This window comes from Acinonyx jubatus, chromosome E2 (genome assembly GCF_027475565.1).
Source record: "Acinonyx jubatus isolate Ajub_Pintada_27869175 chromosome E2, VMU_Ajub_asm_v1.0, whole genome shotgun sequence".
Classification (NCBI taxonomy): Eukaryota; Metazoa; Chordata; class Mammalia; order Carnivora; family Felidae; genus Acinonyx; species Acinonyx jubatus.
The window spans coordinates 29906214-29924762 of NC_069396.1; the positions used below are offsets into that span (position 1 = coordinate 29906214).

General features: G+C 43.8%; 1 protein-coding gene across 2 annotated transcripts in view; it reads right to left on the minus strand.

Annotated features, from left to right (window-relative positions):
• FTO (FTO alpha-ketoglutarate dependent dioxygenase) overlaps positions 1 to 18549 on the minus strand; it is a 387711-nt gene that overhangs the window by 16039 nt on the left and 353123 nt on the right. The window lies entirely within an intron of this gene.

The window sequence follows — 18549 nt, forward strand, 5'->3', positions numbered from 1 at the left end:
GGGAACCTTAGTTCACTGTGGGCTTGCTTGCTTTTTCTTTTTTAATGTCGTAACTGTTAGTAGCGAACAGTTTTTAAGGATCTACTTTATGCCAGATGGGGTTCTCCGTGTCTTTCTCACATAATCCTAATAACCCTCTGAGGCTGGCGCGATTATTATCCCCATCTTACAGATGGGAACAGCGAGGCACTGGGTGCTTTTGTAATTTGCCCAAGGTCAGAGGTTGTGAGTGATGTGGCCAAAATATGAACCCCAGCACTCTGGCCTCAGAGCCATGTTCCAAAACCACTACCCTCTGACATTAATGAAACAATGTACCCTTCCAGTCTGACACCTAATGATACAGAAGCGTTTATATAATGAAAAAGCACGAGTCTCCCATCTAGGGCTGCCCAGCTGGCTCCGCCGGGAGAGCCTGTGACTCTTGATCTTGGGGTCATAAGTTCAAGTCCGATGCCGAGTGTAGAAATTACTGGGAAAAAAAAAAAAGTCTCCCATTTAGTCCATCTCACCCTTGGACTTGTTTCTAATGCTGCTATTTCGTGATTTGTCAACTTCAGATACTATCTGTTGGCTTCCTGCAATGGTACAGGAGGATCTGGCTTGTCCTAATTCTGCGTATGTGTGAGTGGTGACTGTGGAAACCAGTCTCCAGACATGACCCTCGTGCTTTTTGGAGTTAAGCCTCAATGCAAGAAGGCTGTATCTTGGCCACAGAGACCACATGGAAAGGCCACTTGGAGACAGAGAGGCCTTAAAACATAGAGTCTCACTGAATCCGGCCTTTCTGCCCCAGCTGCTACAGACCTGACTGGAGTGAGGGAACACCCCCAGTGAGGCCAGCAGAAGAAGCTTCTATCCTTGGGCCCCAGTCAACACACAGAAAGCCTTCTGTGAGAAAATAACAGCTGTGGCTGTTTTAAGCCACTTAGTCCTGGGGTGATTTGTTATGCAACGAATAACCGAAAACAGTGTTTTCTGTATTTTTAGTTCCTTACCTGGATCCCTCTGTAACTGTCAATGATATGCTTACATTCTATATCTGATTCCACTTTTTTTTTTTAATAACTAATGATGCTAAACATCTTTTCATGTACTTATTTGCCATTTGTAGATCTTCTTTGGAGAAACGTCTAATCAAGTCCTTTGCCCATTTTTAAGTTAGATGGTCTTTTTGTTGTTCAGTTTCAGGAGCTTTTTACATATTCTGCACATTAAACCTTTAACAGATACACGATTTGCAATATTTTGTCCTTATTCCCAAGGTTGTCGCCTCACTTTGTTAATAATGTTCTTTGATGCACAAACATTTTTAGCTTTGGAGAAATCCAATGAAACGAAGTTGAAGGAATGTGAAATACCCAATGTTTCACGTACTCCGGAAGGATAATTTCCAGAGGCGTGCTAGTCTCAGGTCAGTTGCTGGTTTTCACCAAAGCAAACCTCTACTCGACAGCACTGTAACTGAACTTTGAGTTATTCCCCAAACCTGACAGTAATTAATGGGAGCTATTTAAAAAATCGTCGTCTAGAATCCTTAATAGACACTTACTCAGATTGGAAGTTTTCATTTTGCACTTCTACGAATGCATCAGACTGCATGTATATGCCTCATTTCTTCCACCAACCCGGAGGGAACTGGTCCAGAGGAAGGACGGCATCTGCGATCCCTAGTAGGTAGAACTTCTCATGAGCCGTCCCCGCCCCCACCCAACCTTCTGGCAAAATTATCTGATCCATTGAAAGAACTTCCTGACACCTTCTATGGGATTTGTGAGAGGCTGAGGAATGGTTATTATACGCATGTGTGCATATCCGAATCAGCAAGCCATCCTTTACATAATCAGTGATACCTCTTTATAACGTGAGCATTAGCCAATAAGGAAATGGAAAACACCGTATCATGCAAAAGAATGCTATCACCATGAGGGCTTCCCTCCAATATGTAGTCTGACCTTCTGTACACCTGAATCCGTGTGACAAAAAACTTACCATAATAACCAGCTTTACTTGGGCATTTCTGACAGCTGATTGCCACTTTTTCCCCTATCAATATAAATATTCTCAAAACTAGCACACTGTTCAAATAATTGTTTGAACTATTTCAGTTCCAAACAGATAATGATGTTCTGCAGAACTGCTTATAAAATAAAACTGGAAACAACGTAAATGTCCATCGGGAATGATACTACTCTATCTACGGTATAGCCATACTATGGACTTCTCTGCGACAATTAAGTAAGATAGATACAACGGATTTATATTATATGTTCTAACATGGGAAGATTTCCAAACATGAGACGTGTTAAGTAACACAACCAAGTTCGGTACTGATTTGTATTAGCATAATAGCCATTCACGGAAACGAAAAAAGAAAGCACGTATTTGTCCACAGTACATCTATATATCCGTAAATGCACAGCAAAACACCTAGGAGGTCAAGAAGGTCAGAGACTGGGGATAGTGGTCTAAGAGCACTTTATAAAGTTTTAATTAAAAAAAAATTTTTTTTTAACATTTATTTATTTTTGAGACAGAGAGAGACAGAGCATGAATGGGGGAGGGGCAGAGAGAGAGGGAGACACAGAATGTGAAACAGGCTCCAGGCTCTGAGCAGTCAGCACAGAGCCCGACGCGGGGCTCGAACTCACGGACCGCGAGATTGTGACCTGAGCCGAAGTTGGACGCTCAACCGACTGAGCCACCCAGGCGCCCCTAAAGTTTTAATTTTTGAGTCAAGTGACTGTATTTGTCTATTACCTGTGCAGTAAAAACAGAAAGATGCTAACTGATGGCCAAGCAAACAAAATACCTCAGAGCTAGGGATGTGAATCAGTTGTTAAAGCATATAAGCGCCTTCAGCTCTAATTTCCTTTCTACCAGTCAGAATTCTGGGAACTCAGCAAGGAGGAAATTCTTGGCGTGGTCATTATAGGACTTTGAAGTCAACCAGGTAAAACAATTCCTTTGTATCTTAAGGGAGGATTTGCCTACAACGTTCCTAGCTGCTTTAGTAAAGGTAGGGTCATCTGAGGATTGCTGTCGAAAAAGTGGGTTTTTTAATGACTGTCCGACTCACCTCCTCCAAACTCTGCCATCCCACCGAAAACTGAGGCCTTGCAGAGTGAAAATGAAGGGCCTGCGACTATACTCACTTTAAACACCTCAGCTTTCTAAAACTTCTTTCAACTACAGGTCTCTTAAGGAAAAACTGTCAAAGTAACAAAGATGCAAAGTGGAAACAGATGTTTTTTCTGCCCAAAGTGCTCTCGGGAATGGCTTCAGATATTCGTGTTTATTTTCTAAGTAACTGTACCAGCTGACTTTCTTGTCCACCACCACAGCCCCCGGCATGCTTCTTGGGCCCCTCCGGGTACACAGGCTCAAACAGGGCCTGGCCCCCGCAGCCTAGCTTTCCAGCAAGCCCTGAAGACAGAGGAAGGCCTGGGGCTCTCAGTCTCAACTCGGCTTCGGAGCCACCAGCCCCCCCCCCCACTCCAAGCCCCCCAAAACGGGCCTGAGAGCCACGCTTAGCAAGCCAACAGAGGGCGATGGCATTTTATTCTCCGGCTGAGTTCATCTTTCCCTTCTGGGGAAGGGCGGCCCGATGGGAAGGGTCTTGGGAACACACGCTCTCCCCTTTCAGTTCACGACCCCCTCCCCTAAGGCTTTGCTTTTAGGCACCTTAGTTGCTAAAGGCATTTAACTTTAATTCCATTTGACTTCAATTGTGTCCAAATTACTGCAAAAAGGAGGAAGACAACAAGCTGTAAATATGAAGAGAGACAGAAAATCATTGAGAATCCTGCCTTTATGAATATTTGATGAAGAAAGGTTAGATCCATAGCTGGTAAATTATAAGAAATTATGTCCATCATGTGACTCTGTCAGCAAAGGTTAATACAAATGGGTTGGGACTTAGTTGGGATGACAACGCAGATTAAAAAAGATTTGTCCTGTCCTCACTGCAATTAGTTTTTCTCCTATTATTAGTGTAATAGAGTTGATCAGTAGGATTATGGCAACAGAACAAATGCGCAGTGAAATCATTTTGTGTTTCAGACTCGCATTGCATTTTCACAATAAATTTTTCATCTCTGCTAATCTTGCCCTTAATTGTGTGGTTGCTGTGGGCAGGATCCAATTATTAACTCTTTTGATCCTACGATGCCCTTGCCATCAAGCGCGCTGATTACATGCAGACCAAGCGGGTGATCCTGCAGCTGGATACATGGATCCCGTGGCTCATTTAGTGCACGCAGAAAAATGGTTCGTTTTGCTCAAATAACGGCTCCAGTCAAGTGTGAAATTGTTTATAATTGTGTTATAGGATTTTGCCCAGGTTAAAGGGCTTCTTGGGGCTTCCATTATAAACCCCGTTGCTCAGGTATTTATGATTCATTTTCCACTCTCACAAATTCTGAATTAGGCTTACCATTCTCTGCTCAGAGGGCCTAACTGTTGGTGCTGTTATTATTATTATTTTGCAAAGGGGATTAAAGTAGTCAGCCCACGTTCTTTGTACCGAGGCAGAGAGTGTAATTGATGTCAAGGCCGGTAAGCTGGGATGTAGGACAAATGGCACGGTAGACCCAAACAGCGAAAGGCATAATTTACCCAAAGGGTAGTTTGGATTTCCAGGGGTAACTCTATGCCCTTTCCAACCACGCTGAAGAGCTCGAAGACTGAAGCCAGAGGGAGGGTGGGATGAATACCCAACAACTAAAGGAAGACAAATCAGAGGGCATTTAAGTTTCTAGCTATTCCAGACCAGGCTCTCGGTAAGTAGAAACACATGTCCACAGCAGGGAGCCAGCTTACTTGGCTTCATGACGCTCCTTCTAGAAAACTCCATTGCCCTCACCTGAGGTCATCCTTTCTTTGGACGCCTACCTATTGCGAATTACACACCTTTCATAGGGTTGCTACGTGTTTTTCAAAGGAGGGATACGGCTGGTGGAATGTGTAAAGATCCACACAGGATAGAGAGAAACACGACTTCGGCCACGGAAGAGGCCTGCAACAGAGGGAAGACGTAGACGGTGGAGTGTACCCGCAGCAGAAAAAAGGAAACGAAAAAATACAAATCGAAACACATCAGTGTAATATATGCTAATCAACCAAGAGACCCTACAGGCCCAATGCAGAAGACAAAATATTCTTCCAAATCTCAAGCAACGCTAGAAAATCTGGATAACTGGGGGAAAGCTGTCTTGGGAAGGGTTAACTGTGACAGCCACAAGAATAATTGGAATTGTCATGCCTGGAGCAATCTCACTGTAGGAGCAGTGTCTAAGCAAGGTCCACTGAGAGGCCCCCCTAACTGAAGCATACATTCTGCCCACACTTACGGTCATCCCAAAGTAGGAAATTTAACACATCAGGGAGCCTGCTGGATTATCAGATCAACTAATCAATAGCATTGACAATATTTCTGCCTAAAAGCATGGGGGAGCAGTAAAGTAAGGTACCAAAGCAGACACGATCTTTGCCAATACATTACCTTGGACCTTTGACTCCTGCCACGGGCCCCAGAGGCACATGACTTTTCTTCCCAAGACCTGGGATTTTCTGCCTAAGTAACTTTGACCTGCTTGAGTTCAGTCAATTGCATCCTTCATTAGGAATTGGTACAGGTGACATATCCAAATGGCACAGACCCAGTCTCCCAGGCATCTGAAGCAGCATGTCGGGTCATGCTATTACCCGCTTTCGGCGGCCCTCCCCGCCAGACTCTGTAAATCTCAGCTGTGTGTGTGCAACAGCGGCGGACTCAGTGGGATACAAATAGCTTCTCCGTGTATCTGGATGGCTCTTGAGGCTTGAGCTACCTGAAGAGTTCTGTCCCCTCTGTGTGACCTACACCTGGCGGCTTTTGGCCACTCTCAACTCAGTGAATTTAATGCTCCAGAAAGCAACCAGATTTCATCAGTGAGGACGAAGCTAACTCAGAGAGACAAAGAGAATTCGCTTTTCGTGTCCCCGGGTCTATAAAAGAGCACTTGGGACAACACAGCACCCAACTGACCCAACCCACACCAAGCATGCTCTGTGGAGTCCGGCCATCTCCCCAGAGGCTTCCTTCTGGTGTAGCAATCTGGGGGCCAGCCTCCAAATACCAGAAAGGACCCCGAATCTAGAAACGCATTTGTAGTTGGTAGAGACAAGAACAAGACGAGGCTCTCAAGGGAAGGGGGCCCACATTTGTTCAGTACCTGGTATTGACCGGCTAACCTATTTAATTTCCCTAACTCTCCAGAATTAGTTCAAAGTTTACCGATAAGAAAACTGAGGTGTGTAGAGACAGAGAGAGTTGAAATAACTTATCCAAGGAAGAGCCAGTCCGAGGAAAGATCGGGATTCAAATCCAGGCGTGCCAGGCTCCAAACCACAACCCACAACTCTTCGTAGCACCTAGCTTGCCTGGTTTCAACCAGAGAAACAAAAGGCCGCTTCCCAAATGCAGTAAAGGCTCACAGTCGAAATGTCAACCCCACAAAACTTCTGAAATCCCAGAGCATCAGATGGCCGGACGGTGGCACCCTTTGGAAGGAACACGGGTGCTGGTGTTTGTCCTATTCTCAGACGGGCTATGTAATGGGGGGGGGGGGGTGCAAACAAGACAATCAAGGGGTAAAATGCAGAACTTATTTGGACGCGGATGCTTCATGGTCCGCACGCGCACCAGTCACTGGGTGCTCCCGCTAGGACAAAGCCAAGGTTTTCTGAAACTGGCATATTATTGTAGTCCTCCTGGCTCTGCTGTAACTATTTCAAGGACTATTAAATTAAACCCTGGAGACAGTCTCCCTTAAGATAAAGAGCATGCTTTTTATTGTGCCATCAAAGGAGACCAGAAAACCTGAATCTTTCAGCTTTAAAGACAACATAATGAGATCAGAGATTTTGCTTGCAAAGAAATTAACTTTCGGTTAATTAATGAAAGTAACCTTAAACAGCGGGCGTGTTGCCAACAACCAGGGCACTATAATAAAAAGGGGGGGGGTGTGTGCAGATAATGGGCTGCTTTCAAGGGGCCCGGCTCAGCAGCCCAGAAAAGAAATTTGATGAGGATGCTGCTTGTAAATTTGATCTCAAATTCTTAAGATGAACAAATAATAGTCTTATCTGTAATAAAGTCGGCTACAAATGCTTTCTTTTCGCCCATAATTTTCTGTTCAATTTAGATAGAAGATTTAATTAGATGTTGGTGAAACACCAGTTATTTAATAAAACCCTTAATAAAAATCTAATCTATGGTACATAGAAACCACTGTAATATAATCACAATTTAAAAAATACATTTTAGAGTATTTACGTTTTACAGTGAAGAAAAAATATATATGTGACAGGTTCTGTTTTTCATTCAAGGGCCAAGAAAGTAAATCCAGTAAAAAAAACAAACCAACCAGCCTCACACTGCAACCCTTTTCTCCTATCACATAAAGTTTGTTTTCAAAAAACAAAGTTTTCTTTTGTCATTTGCAACCAAAATGGTTCCTTGAACCTGAATGAAGGCACGGAGAATGATCCCACTCACCTCATAAAGATTTTCAACTAAAATTCGCTTATCATGAGACACTGACTTTTAAAGATTCCCGAAATTGTATGAGAAACAATATGGTTCCCGACCTTTGCTAAATCGAGCCATTATTTTTCTGTTCTAGACTATCTGCAAGCTCGAAAGTGAAGACAAGGCTCTCTCCTGCCTAAATCCAAGAGTAGAACAAGTTAACAGAGCATTAGTGACCCCTAGCACATCTGAAAGTGAGGTTAAGGCCATTTTGTGTATATACTCCTAATCTCTAATATCTTGACCAAAGGCAGAATTGTAGACTGGACATCCTGAGCCCCAGGGTCCACTCAATATGGCCAATTCTTAGAGGTCATGCTTCCTACATTTGTACTTCGGTATTGGTGGGAATGTTGGTTTCCACGCGAAGTGGCTCGTAAGTTTCCAGCCTCTGGAACAAGAATTAAATGGAACTGAGATCCAAACTGCTTGACACATTGGGTGGTCTGCTTTTCACGGGTCTATTGGAAGAGAGTGAACAGCATGGAGGGAGTGGCATCACCCCAGGCTCACCAGTTCAGATTGTATTTCCTATTGGCCATGTCCCTTTCATCAATATTCCATAGCTCTCCCACGACTATTTAGGTAGAAGAATCAGACTATTTAGGTAGAAGAATCAGATAAACAGTAGGGGTGAGACTTAACTGAGGTAGAAGGAGTTAACATCCCTGGTCCGAAGGGGCACGTGAAAAGCTGGTGGAAATCTGTTTTCCTGCTGTGTCTCTCCTGACCTAGCACCAAAACTAAAATGCCTATTGAATGAACTCTGTGTCCTTGGCCAGGGCCATGTGGCATCCCCGCTCATGTCTGACTTGAGAAGGTCACTGTTGAATGCATCTAGATGTTGTGATCGTCCCGATTTAATCATCAGGATGGGGTTCCAGTGGCTTCCACTGTATATAAATTTAAATAATGGCCCCTCCTCTCGGAAGGAAGGAAATCCACGGAGTTTGCCCATCTGTTCCATGAGGCTGTTCATTTTGAGTTTCTGATTAGATGCCTCCTACTATCCTATGCATGCCGTAATCTCCAAACAATGCCACACTGTTTGGGGGGCGTTTCATGATTTATAGCGTTGGTTATTTTTGGTTCAAATCGAATTCCTCTTTGGCTACTGACACAAGGGCTCGGCACAGACTGGACATGGCCAGTGCTCACTGAGATATATCGTCCAGGTAGCCAGTGGGAATCTATCAGCCACTCCGGGGCCACGCGGCCACTCAAGAATGTGTCCCGATTGGGTGTCAGATTGGATTTCCTTTCTGTGTCTGTCATACCAATACCCACATGGCTGACGTAGCCACTCACACAAGTTCAACCCCAGACGGGGCTGGACTATAAGCGAAATTGGGGGCCTGCCACAGGGTTCCTGATAAACGGAAGGAGGACGTGCTAAGAAAACTATCTGAAACAGTATCTAATTGCCCCCTTTCGGCAGAGCGGGGAGAGGGGGCGAGGCTGCCCCACTAGCCTTGTGGTTTTCTCTTCCCAGTGTGCCACTAACTTGTAAGTCACTTCCCCTCTCCCCTCCCCAAGCTGGCTTCACCTGCTTTGTAGCCTTGCCATTCCCAGGGACAAGAGACACATTCTTCTGTTGGAAATACACACACACACACACACACACACACACACACATACACACGCTGATGTGCTCCTAGCTCCAAAAAGCCAAAAGGGCAAAAAGAGAAATCTCAATCCCCTTTTTGGGTATAAAGCAGAGAGGCAGTCTCAGAAGCTTTTTCAAATGTTACCATTACAATTAGGAGACAGGAGGTTTTTGCTCTGCTTGTGGGTTTCGCACAACATCCTGCCTCAACAGGATCTTTTGGAGCCTGTGACGCCTCTAAGCACGAGCTGTTCCTCCAGCGGGATGTTGACTTTTGTGGTTTATTAAGCAAGCAATGCCTAAGTCAAAGTACACGCTTCCAGGAGAACACAGGTGCAAGTGCTTCAGGCCAAGCTGCACAGAAGGCGGTCCTTTCTCCCATGGGTTCGTTGAAGAGAATGCTCCCTAACAGGACCAGGGCGATGGCAAACTTTGGTGTTCAGACAACAATTACTGAGCAGGTCGTAAAAACCATAAAAGCCACCTAAGGTGTCTATCATCTTTGTGTTGCTGGGAGGTTGCCAAGGTTCTTGGGCGTTGGGCCCTTCAGACTGATATTCAAGGCAACCCAGCTTCAAGGTGTTCAAGAAGCTTCTTGGTGGGGGGGTCATAAGCCCTTACCCACTGGCAGCTTAGCCTCGCTGGTTGAGGTCCTGAGCTTTGAAGTGTAAGAGAGGCTCGGGTTAGAGCCTTGACTGTGTGACTGACCTTGGGAAAAGGACAAAATCATGCTAAGTTTCCTTATCTCTAAATGGGGTTACACATATCTATTTCACAGAGCTGCTGGGAGGACTGTGAGATCATGGATATAAAGCACACAGTCCAAAGTCTGGCACATAGTAACTGGCTCAATCAACGACAGCCTTTATTATTAGTGTAATATCTTCCCTGGCACTTGGGGACTACAAGCTGTGACTCTTTCGTGACAGTCATTCCATCACTGTCTTTAGCAGTCAGGAATGCTTCTACTATTCTTATGAGCATTATGATTAGCCCTCTCTAGTATTTCAAAGCATGAAAACCATCCTATGGTTGGTAGTGACAGCCACCCGAAACAGTTTCAGGCTCTGGCACAGAGGTGACAAAATGGTGCCTCAGAGGCCACCGTTAGCTCGTTTTTATTTTGACCCAAACGGGATGGCTCTTATACTTTTTTTTTTTTAAGGTGAATTAGTTATTTAGAGAAAAGAAAAGAAAAGAAAAGAGAAATGCAGAGATTTGGGTCAAAAAAAAAAATCAAGATTTCGGTCTTTGCTCCAGAACGGGAAGATCTGCCTGTTGGGGCCAGTATTACTGGCCGGAGTGGAGTAATGGTTGCACCCTTTAGATGGGATGCACATGCTCCAGTCTGAAACAAATCCCACCTCCCCACGCTTGGCCTGCTTCATCCACCTCCTTCCCCTGTAGAAGAGTCAGCCCACTTTTGTCACCATTAGCCACCCGCTGGTTGTCTATTTGGCTACTTCCACGATTCTGCCATTTTGCTGTCTGAATTTGTAGTTCGGAAGGGCGTTGGAGTTGGTTTAGTACTGTCTCATGTTGACCCCACTCCACAGTAGTTCCTTGGGTGGCACCTGAACGCTTTCCCCAGGGTGACCATCATGTCATTTCGCTCCTCACTCTTGGCACATTTGCTTGCACGTCTCCTTCTGTGACGTCAGCCCTGGCTTCGCTCTGAGGCCCGCTCAGATCTAGAGAACGTGGGAAAGTATCAGATCACAAAGCTTGGAATCCAGCTTCATTCTCGGTTTGGCCATCTTCTTCCTATATCTCTCTATTTTCATCGATTGTGTCAGCAGACACTGAATTCACTCGTTAACACTCCCCCATCTCCAGGGACATACTTAGCATATCTGACAGCTGAAGCAGGCCATTTATTACACCCCTCTCCTCTATATAACACAATTATTCTCAGGAACAATCCGATAATAATCAGTAATAATTATGGTCTTGATTATTCTCTAGTTTAATTAACAACGAAAGAAGAAATTCCAACTGAAAAGTATTATTCAAATTCAGTCAAATCGTTTGTGCAGAGAATTAAATTTTCACTCACTAAATAGAAAATTATTACCCAGAGTAGTTTGTAAACTGGTTCACTGTTTTAATTTTTTTTGAATTTATTTATTTATTTACTTTTGAGAGAGAGAGAAAGAGAGAGAGAGCGAGCAAGCAGGGGAGGGGCAGAAAGAGGGAGACACAGATTCCAAAGCAGGCTCCAGGCTCTGAGCTGTCAGCACAGAGCCCGATGCGGGGCTTGAACCCACAAACCATGAGATCATGACCTGAGCCGAAGTCAGACATTTAACTGACTGAGTCACCCAGGCGCCCCCTTTTTATAAAAAGAAATTGTTTTAATGGCTTTTTTTTTAAACTTATCTTTGAGAGAAAGAGAGAGTATGAGCGGGGAAGGGTAGTTCACTGTTTTAAACAAAAATACAAACTTCAGGGGTCACATAGTCTGGCAGAGTTGAAGTACCCCAACTGTGGCTCCTTTGCCTTAATCACGGCCAAGCACAGTTTATTTTCACGTTCTGTTTAGATGCAGGAGTATGTGGTGCCATGGTGGTTGGAGACATAAACTACACATGAGGCGAGCTCCTACAATCCCAAATGGCAATGGACTTACTCTGAAATGGACAGGTGTAGCTGAGTCTTTGTGTGTCGGTTGCTGATAATATAACTGAGAATTCTCTGAATCAACGTCCATGCAGAATGCTATGTTTATTAAAGGATACATTACTAAAATGTGCTAATTTGAAGCCCCCCCCCCCGACGTTGTTCGGAATTCACAGAAAATGGTGGCAACGAAAAGCAGACTGACTCTTGTCAGTTTTATTGTTGTTTTTAGATCTTCTATAGACCATGCAGCCTTTACTGCCAGCACGGAGTGGGGAGAGGGAGAGCTGGGTGGACCGTTCCCACTGCCCACTCTTGATACGTCACTGCCCATCTCTTAATTTGATTTCTGCTTTTTATTGTTAAGACATTTTGGTTTCCTGACCCCCCCCTTTTGCCCAGAACTTTGGTCTGGGTCTTTGATCTTCTCTTCCCAAGTCCACTAATCTGGATTCTTGATCCAACTGCCTGCCATTCTGGCCTCCAGACCGTGCTTGCCTCTTCCTTCTGACTCAGCTCCCTACCCCAAACCCTTCACCTACCTGTGCCCTTGCTATTGCTTTTTTACAGCTCACCATCCTTTGCCTTTCATAGTTTCTCCGATCATGAAAACCTGCCTGCCTGACTTACGGGAACTCGGTAAGCTTTCTTTCCTGTCTAGCTGAACTCCTGGCACAAACTCCACACTGTCCTACTGTTACCTAAATTTCAAAGTGGCAATCCCATGAAAAGCATCAGTTTTGATGCTAGTGGCTTGGTGGGGAAGGTGGCTAGGGTTGCATCCTTGGTCTTAGGTGATACCAGAGAAAAACTGCGCAAGTGAATGGGTGATTTACTAATGGCAGCCAAGCTTACCGATATCAAAGCTAAAATAGGTAACAACGTCTGTAGGTGTTGGGCTTGGTCTGGGGTTTAATGCTTTATTTGACTCCATGTCGTGTCTATTGGGCTGCCCTTTGCCATTTGTTTAAAAAAATTTTTTTAATGTTTTTATTTATTTTTGAGAGAGAGAGAGAGAGAGAGAGAGAGAGAGAGAGACAGACAGAGTGCGAGTAGGGGAGGGGCAGAGAGAGAGGGAGACAAGAGAAGCAGGTTCCAGGCTCTGAGCTGTCAGCACAGAGCCTGACGCGGAGCTCGAACTCACGAACTACGAGATCGTGACCTGAGCTGAAATCAGATGCCCAACCTACTGAGCCACCCAGGAGCCCTTGCCCTTCACCATTTGTAATGTCCATTTTCTCAGGACAGTATGTTGCCTGATAGCAGAATTTATGGTCTTTAGTTCTGAGATGTCAATAAAATCACCTGGCCACGTGAGGGCCTTCTCCAGTACGGTCTAATACAGAATGCTTATCTTATTCAGGCACAACATCAGCTTTTAATATCCTCCTAAATCTGCAAATCAATCCCTGATTTTTAAGATTTCCTTGAGAGGAGTCTTAGGCAGCCTGGAGTTCCTTTATACATAACGATGATGATGCCCATAACTCGTATCAGTTAATCACATATGCCAATAATCACACATGTCAATAACCACATAAGCTAGTTAACTGGGATTGTTTTCCTCTGCTTTTGCTTGCGATTTTGACCTATTGTTGTAAGAAACAAGGGCTTTCAAAAAGGGTAGTAGTTGTGCCTCATCATTCTGGAAAAATCAAGACAGAGTTTCAATATTTAATTCTAAATCCCAAGCATCCATTATTAACACACACACCTTTGCTTATTTGCAGCAAGGAATAATAATCTTAGCCTTTTATCCTCTTTCAAATGAAATAATACCAATGAGGCATCTTAAGGTGTGGCTATGATAGGCTAAATAACGATTGTGTCCTTTTTACCCTCTAAAATCTAACAAAATATCAGTATCTAATGACATAGGCTGCTTAATTCCACATGGTAATTTATATGTATATAATATATACACTGCATATGTCATATATATATACATATGTATATGTATATATGTATATATATGTGTATATATATGAAACAAACATATATGTGTATGCAAAATACATAGGACATGGCCAGTTTCAAGGTCTGTGTAATGGGACATCAACAGTTATATCCGTGTGTTTGAAGGACGGTATTCAAATGATGTTCTGATACTCTTTTCCATACATGCTTGCTTTGTGCAGTTCAGATGGTGCTCATTTCTGTATAGCTATTACATGTTTCTAGGATGCTGCTTTGAAAAATCTGGGCCACCTTCAAAGATTTTATAAAGTGACTCCTTTCTTCTCATGAAGAGGAGAAAGGCGGGTTAATCATCTATTGACTCCTCAGCCTTATTACTGGCGAAAGCTCTGGCTTTGCTAAATTTCCGCTTTTTAGTTACCTAACAAACATACATCAGCAGGAGGTGCAGATAAAGATCGAAAGATTAAGCTTTGTCACTCAAATGATAATTAAAAAGAGTATTTTAAACACACTGTAAATACGCACAAGCCATCATAAAATCATCAAAACCCTGCCAGAGCTCACCACCTCCAGAGTATATAGATTATCAGGGAGAGGGATATTGATGTTAAGTCTGCTTATCTTGGAAGATTGTCATTAACTGTCCCAAGCCTGCACTCAGCCAGCCACCTGAGCTAGGGGAAGTCAGGGAACCTGGCTTCACACATTCTCGTGGCAGATTAGTGGGATTTGGAATGAGCAGTTTCATATGCATTTAATAGTGATCCCTTTCTGTTCACCTCTAGGATTCCTTAAAATATATTATTCCGAGTACTTAAATAAAAACAACAGAAACCGAGGTTCTGTTGTCCTGCTTTTAAAAAATCATTTCATATACAGAATAGATTTAGGAAAGCAGATTAATTTCTGCGAAAAATTTCATTTCTAACATGTCATAAAAAGACACAGGAGCCATGTGTATTAGAGGCATTCAGTAACATCACCTTTCATAAAAAGAAAAGCTTGTCAGCACAATCTTATTACGATGTCATGCATTGTTAAACTGGTAAAATATTTCTGTATATTCCAATTAGTGCAACCATCTACTGGCACAGACATTACAGAGAAAACTATCTTCTTTAAAAAAAAAGTCCTTTCCACTGGGAGCCAATCCTTTGTTTGACAATTCAGAGAGTGTTATTTAGAGATTTTAATTGCTCAGTTGATCTGTGGCTGGATCTCAATAATCAAAACAATAAAATTGTTGGTTTCTTTTCTTTTTTTATTTTTTGACAACTGTAATAAAATGCCAGTAGTGTCCTGGGATAGTTAACTCAAGCTGGATTGACACCGTCATATTCTTTTTTCAATATCTTTTTTTATCAGCGAAAAACTAGCTATTGCTTAAAAAGTAAAAAGTACCTTAATAACGTTGCCATTTTCAAAGATATTCCAAGTATAACTTAACGTCCACATGAAACGTTCAATCTGGTTATAAGAATCTAATCTGATTATCTGTGAAAAGGGTCGACAGTTCTTAATTAAAAAGAAAAAATTCTTCAAATCCATTAGAAAAAAGCCAAACATTCCAATAAAAATGGGCCAAGCCACAGGCAAATATTTCACAAGAAACAGAAATAGATATTTAAATATGAGAAAATACCGCTACCTCAACAGTGATCAAAATGATGTCAATAAAATCAAGGAGACACTGTTCTCCTAATCTGTGAAAATGAAGCAGTTCACACCAGTTCACACACACACACACACACACACACACACACACACACACACAGTTTCCAATGCCGGCAAAGGTACGGGCAAACGGGTTTTGCTCACGGACTGCTGGGGGAGACTATAATTGGTTCAACCTTTTGGAAGAACATTTTGGCAATACGTGTCAGAGGCCTTAAAAATGTGCATATCCTTTGACCCGCTAATTCAATTTCTAGGAATTTATCCTAAGGTGATAAATATTCTCACGAAATTTTCAGACAAGGGGACTCATCCCAGCATTTTATACGATGTGGGGAAAAACAGACAGCCTAAGTGTCCGACAAGAGGAGAAAAATTAAATGAAGATGGCATATTTATACAAGTGTCTATTAACAATCATGTTCCCAGGGAATGTGTAAAGATATGAAAAACTGCTCATGATATAGTAAGTGAAAAGAGGCAGGTTATAAAATACTATGATTCTAATTTTGCTTTAAAAAGTATATGTGAGGGGCGCCTGGGTGGCGCAGTCGGTTAAGCGTCCGACTTCAGCCAGGTCACGATCTCGCGGTCCGTGAGGTCGAGCCCCGTGTCGGGCTCTGGGCTGATGGCTCAGAGCCTGGAGCCTGTTTCCAATTCTGTGTCTCCCTCTCTCTCTGCCCCTCCCCCGTTCATGCTCTGTCTCTCTCTGTCCCAAAAATAAATAAACGTTAAAAAAAAAAAAAAGTATATGTGAACATATGTGTGCACTGAAAAAACTTAGTACACTAGAATATTCTTAGTGGTTATCTTAAGGGGGTGGGATTATAGGAGCCTTCTCTTTTCTGTCTGATACCGCTCTGAATTTTCAAAAAATGATTTTAATGACCACAGACTGCAGCTTAACTTAAAACATACTCATTGGAGAAGCAAACTCAGACGTACGGAGCCGTACAAATGTTTCCTACTATCTTTTCTAAACAATTCACCTTATGGAAAGTACACGTAGATCTAAATAAGTTTCTTCTTCTTTTGGAGAAAAGTTTGGGAGATAGCTACATAATGACAGATTTTACAGAAATGTGGAAAGAAGACATTTACGAAAGTTTACAAGGGTAGAGCTGGCAGTTTGGATGGTCGGGTCCCTGGCCTGAGAAAACAGTTCGTTCCTTCTACGATGTTAACCCACCGAATGTAGGACACCCAAAACAGGACATTTGGTGCCAAGGGAAACTGAACATTTGGGTTGGCAGGGACAACTGGCTATTAATAACAGCGGGTAGGAGACACCCAAATCAGCCATGCATTTGCACTCAACTTTGATTTAAACGTTTTATAAATGCGGAAATTCTTCTTTTCAATACTCATTTTCAAAAAAAGAGTTCCTGCCAGCCACCGCCAGCTTTCCTACTCCCACCTTCTCATCCCCAACACCCACACTGGGGGACTTTCTGCTTCCTTTCTTGAGGACAAAGGAGCCACTGGCATGAGCTCGGGGACCACACACATTACTGCAAACCCAGGCCAAGTCTGACCAGGAAGCCGAAGACCGCTATGAGCTTGCTGAGGTGAGATGCTTCTAAGTCTTGGGAATTCTCACTCTGAGAGTAAAAAATGAACTCATCTGCTTCCGCAAGAGTCGGAGCAGAGACATCATGTTCTCTAACTTGACCTGCCTCGGGTCTAACCTCCCTGCTTCTACAGTTTTCCTTTTCTACTGGATTCCACTTGGGCAGAAAGGCATCCGGGCGCTTAAGAAAGCCATCTGCTCTGGCTTATTTGAAAGATGAAGGCATGGGGGGGTGTGCAACAGTACATGTACAAGAAGGAGAAAAAGGAATTTTCGGCAGGTCGGCAATTACTGATGTCCTGAGGGAGCAGCTCCCCTGTGCTGGGTGCTTTAACTTGTTTGTGAGTGCCTTACCGCCTCTGACTTTGAGTATCCTAGAACACCAAAGTCCTTCTATCCTCAAACCCCAGCCAGGGTGACTCTTGGTGACTGTCGATATTAAGGAATATTTCAAAACACCAGATTTCAGAGCTAACTTCGCCACAGGCTTCTTCAGTTTGAAAACGAGGGGGTGATTTAGATCCATGACCAATGGCAGCACGTACAAAGGTGGCCAGCTCTTCCCTCCTAAGACAGGAAGCCCATCGTGGCACCTGTCGCCGGTCTCGTGAGCAGGCTGATTCCCATGAGGGAGGGGGCACAAAACTGTAGCCTGGGCAAAGGAAAATGGACAGCCTGTCTCGGAACCAAGCCTTGCATCTAGATTTCTGAGTCTGCTTTTGTCTCAAGGCTCAAGATTTCCAAATTCAGATGCAGAGCAGAATCCTGCCCACCGCCCCCCCCCCCCCCCCCCCCCCCCGCGCCGACGCGAGCCACCCCATCTCTGCATACTGTTCACTAAGCGGCTGTGGTCTAAATTACTGGAGGGGATGCTTTATGCTTGGCCACCCCTCCAGCAGGAGACAACGGGCTTTCTCGTTGGTGTTCAGCAAACCCCACCGAGCCACCGCCGATGCCTCATTAGAACGCAAGACACTCCTGCCAGCCCTGGGCGCCGCATGCTAGCTGCCTGTGGTCTGCATCTGTAGTCATGACAGACGGCGGAGACTGTTGCCTTCCACTGACGACCAAGTACATGATCCACTGCAGCTAATCAATAGGATAATGGAATGAATCGATAGGAAAGATTTTTAGAAGGTCTTAATTAAAGAAACACTTGCAGATACAAATGATGTCTTCAATGTATTGATAGTGCCAAGGTGAAGGGTTAAACACAAACAAAACCATCAACTTTATTTTGCCAGCATGCCTTCCACAAGAGAACAACCTAGCAGCCTCCTGGCCCCGGGGTCGGCCCATTAATCAGTCCCTTGTCAATTCCATGGCCACACTGTATGGGAAAATTAGGCTATGATCCGAAATTTTCATTACGCAACGGCAGCTCAAACAACAATGAGAAATAGACCGTTGCGCCCCCTGTCTGGCCGTCCTTTGCCCCTCAAGTGGGAGCAGTGTTCCACACAAACACCAGTTCTGGAGGCAAACGTCCCTTCTGATGCGATGCACAGAAATTAGAATAATTAAAGAAAGCCTAAATTGATGGATCCCATTTAGGCAGGGGAATTCTCCAGCGAGCCTTCTGCTCAA